At 31.6% G+C, this 4805-nt stretch overlaps 1 long non-coding RNA gene across 1 annotated transcript; it reads left to right on the plus strand.

Annotated features, from left to right (window-relative positions):
* The first annotated feature begins 1174 nt into the window (after nt 1-1174).
* Nucleotides 1175-4599, plus strand: LOC146871536 (uncharacterized). The gene is made up of 3 exons (XR_014959572.1): nt 1175-1602; nt 2647-2862; nt 4310-4599. It is a non-coding gene; the product is annotated as an uncharacterized LOC146871536 (long non-coding RNA).
* The last annotated feature ends 206 nt before the right edge of the window (nt 4600-4805 follow it).

The following is a 4805-nucleotide window of genomic DNA, read 5'->3' on the forward strand; positions in this document are numbered from 1 at the left end:
CTAATGTAATATGGATTCATTTTGATAAGGAAACCGTTGGTAAATTGACAAGGCAAGAAAATAGACACATATATTGCAATAACATTTCGCCTCATCGGACACCAATTCATGCAATCTCAAGACATTTTCAATTTACACAAAAATTTATAACAATTATACGCAAACAATTCCCACTACGCCAATCATCTGCACATACTATACATAGAACACAAGGAGAAACTATTGAACCACTTTACATCCACTTTAACAATAGCAAAATACATCATTTGCATTATGTAGCTCTAAGCAGAGCAAAATCATTAGCCAACATATATATTAAGAACTTTCAGCAAGACAAAATAGTTGTACATCCAAAAGTACATGAAGAAAGGACCCGATTAAGGACAGATATGCAATTGGAAATATCAGTACCCCAATTATGTAACTATCTCCAAAACTTTAATATTATTGTACATAACATACGTTCACTACAAAAAAATTACAAAGCTATACAAGCCGACATAAATATCATGAATGCAGATATTCTATGCCTCACTGAAATCAACACAACTAGGAAAGGAGATAGCAATAATTTATTAATTCAACAATACCATCTATTAATATTTGATAAATTCCACAATCAGCATACTAAGCATGGAATAGCAATTTACTACAAGAAAAATATTTTCTTGTTGCCAATTTATCAAACACAACACGAAATTGACATTGTACATTTTTCTCTGCATCTTAATAATTGTGACTAATTATTTGGTATATTATACAAACCACCACATGTACAACTACAAAAACTATTGCAAGTATTAACTACCATATTAAACTTTTATCCTAATTATAAATGTATAATCATGGGGGACTTCAACATAGATTTAACACAAGTATCACAAAACACAACACTACTATTAGAATACATGCAAAACCAATTTCAATTTTACCAAAAAATACAAGCCTACACAACAGACTACAATTCAACACTAGATCATATATATACTAATGTAAATGTGACTCACTTTGGTATATTAGAGTCATATTATAGTGATCACAAAGCATTATGGGTAGCAGTTTAATAAGCATAATTTATCATTTAATATGTTCTTTTCTTTCAGAAATTTCCAATGTTACTATATTATATTCAGAATGTATGCTTACATTTTTCTCTCATTGCAGATGATTTCTATACAAGAAATTAAGCAGACAAAACAAGAAGAAAGCAAACCTTATCAAAAAGCAATAAGAGCTAACATAGTGAAATGCTCTTCGAAAACAAACTACAAAAACGCAAAGCAAGAAAGTAAAATCTTATATCATATTGCTCTAGCTGATGAAAGTGGGTCAATTAAAGGAACTTGCTACAACGATGATTTTTACAAACAGACAAAGAAAGGAAATGCAATTATAATTAGAAATTTTATTACCAAGAACAATGTGGTAATCTTAACTAAACAAACAAAGATCTCCAGAATGCCACCCTTAACTATTCCACCAGAAATTATCCAAGAAGCAGAATACATACTGCAACCACCTGCTCCACCAATTTCACCAATTAAAACAATAAGAGAGGCAAACTTGCGATCATTAATGAGCATATTAGGGACAATATCTGAGGTACGTTGCTTAAAAGGAAATGCTTTTATACATATTCACAATTACATTTAATAGTCTGTTTGCAACCACACACTTTAACACACTGTCTACCACACACTCTGTAAGACACACTCTCTAAACCACTATAACATACACTCTATAACACAATTTCTAACACAAACTCTTTACCACACACACTCTCAACAGCACACTCTTTACTACACACTCTGAACAACACTCTCTCTAACACACATTCTATCTAGATCAATTTCTACTACTGACTATTGTTTGCTTCTCTATTACACACATTACTACTATTTACTAATTTCTACTACTCACTCTATAACACACTTTTAAATATACACACTCTATTACATACATTTAAATACACACTCTCTATAACTCACTCTTTACTACATAACCCTTAACAATAGTCTCTAGTAAAATCTACTACATGCATTATACTAAAAAATTACTAGTCTAAAAATATCTCTAATGACTATATTCATACTTAATTAATTTCCTACTTACTATATGCTACACAATACTGTTCCTACTACTAACACTATTACTTACTATATACTACATACTGTGTACTATAAACTCTACTCACTCCTTTTTTTCATTACTTTTTTATAATTATCCGCTATAATTTGGCAATAGCTGATGATGAATAAGTGAGCATGCAGGTGAGAACCAATCTGCAAACTTCCATAGTGTTACTTACGTGAGGCACTGCCAACTTTTTCCACCACTTTGAACTTATTATTCCTCTTTCTTCACAACACTAATAAAATCTATTACTATACTAAATATACTCACCTACTCTCTAGTATACACTCTGCTACAACATAGATAATAGACATAATATACTAACAGACTCTCTAGCGCACACTCTCTAGCACACACACTCTAGCACACACTTACTATTACATAAGAAATACGCTACAACACTCTACTAAAATTTCTTTAACAAGTTCCGCAGGAAAAAAGTAAACTATACTGCTCCACTGTATACAATGTATAACACAAATAATACTAATATTTCTTTTATGTATCTAACAGGAGGAAGAAACAAAAACGGTGTTCATTGGAGGACAAGAAACTAAACTAAAATCTATAACAGTTAATGATGCAACTGACTCGGTTAAAATCACACTTTGGAGAGACGCAGCGGACTTCCCAATAGAACTTGGAACATACATCAAAATAACTCACTTGACAGTGCATGAGTTTAATAACCAAAAAATATTGAATTCAACTCGAAATACCTAATTCCAAGTAAGTACAAACTGCAATCCAATCTTTATCGCTAAAATACATGCATACATTCAAAAATACTTACTTACACATCCAATACACAACACATATTACATTCATCTGTTTACTCTCAGAACTGACAACATCTCTTGCTCTCTCTTCTACATACATTTTGCAATAGTACAACTAACTCTCACACAAAAACTATATATCCCTTTACCTACATGCATATACATTACTCCCTAAAGCATCCTCCCTCTATATCTATAACTAACTAATTTTTTCTTTAATACCAATACTCCTATCTTCAACTTTATTCCCATGTACATACAAACATCTATATCACTATTTCCAACTAACTTTACCTCACTATATCACAGCAGTCAATTGCCTAACCATACCATTAACACTGTCAGCATAACTTACTAACACTGATCAACTTTCAACAATCTTAAGTACTTCACTCACTGTACTTTCTTCCATGTATATCACTCTGTTTATCTCTCACCCAATAACTCTCCCAACCTCTCACTCTACTTACATCTACCACTGTCTACCACACTTTAAATACTTCAAACTCTCAATTTCTCTTATACTTCCCTACATAACTACAAAATACAAAACATTTTGTACAGCTACATTACATACATGCTCTCCAAACACTTGCACGTACTTACAATTAAAACATATGCGCCACATCCATATGTGTACGATCATAACATCTGTGTACTCTCATAACAAACTACATCTCTCACTCTATCACTTTTCCACACATTTTAAGATACTGCTACCTAACTCTACCATACTACCTGTCTTACTCACTATATATACCTTACCTGCTACCACATGCAAAACTCCATATACCTAACTTTATCTATATATAACACTAATTTGATCTCAGACTCCCACAAATTTTCTAAATAAATATTTCTCGAGCAGAGCAACATTCTATCTACACCTAACTATATCTCTTCTTATATCACAATGCAACACAATTGCCTCAAAATACAATTGACTCTCTCTTCTTAACTTAAAAACTATCCTCTACTATACTCATACTATATCACTCCCTACCTCTGCATATTCTAATTCCATATCACTGTTTCTCTCTAAAACTCACTCTCCATACATCTATCTCTCTCAATGTCTTTGAAGTTCTATCCCTCTTTTACATTACATTTGCCTCCCTCTAAATCACTAATTCTACTACACACCACCCCCTCCATACAAAAAAAATAGAAACTTTCACTATATTACTCACTTTCGGTCTTTATCATTATCTAACCAGACACATACATTTATCTACCTCTCTGTACTATTTGCAATTACCTTTAATATATTTTTCTATTTCAGTCCATATCTATAACAATCACTTTTCTATTTATCACAAAAACGCATTAAAATATGCCAATTACTAAATGTACATACACTATAAATGCCTTGATTAACGCATTTTTTGCCTTCCCAGATAATAGAACCACCCCAAGAAGAACTTACAATTACAATATATGGACTAGAGAATACAACTCAGGAGAAAAGTACTATAACAATACAAATTGAAGACAACGAACATTTGAAATCAGTGCAAATAACCAATACACTTCTAATGGACTACCTAAATATACCAGCAGACATTGATGACTTTGCAGAGGCTCTCATGCCATACCTACCAAAGACATTAAATGTCATCTTTCAAAATGAATGCATAATCGAAATTCTTGACGAATCTTAAAGTATACATTATGCAAGCATCATCAAAGTACAAAATCATATTAAAATATAAAGAAAATATTTAAAGATTACAGTTAATAAAAAAAGTTACACAATTTTGCTTACTGTTTTTTTTTACATGAAATAAATATATATTTGTATGTCCTTGCATGCATCTATATGCAGCATTCTGGTAAGCTATTAAATATGCACATATATATGCACATATACATAACAATATACTGCAAATATGA

Source organism: Triturus cristatus, chromosome 1_1, assembly GCF_964204655.1.
Source record: "Triturus cristatus chromosome 1_1, aTriCri1.1, whole genome shotgun sequence".
Classification (NCBI taxonomy): Eukaryota; Metazoa; Chordata; class Amphibia; order Caudata; family Salamandridae; genus Triturus; species Triturus cristatus.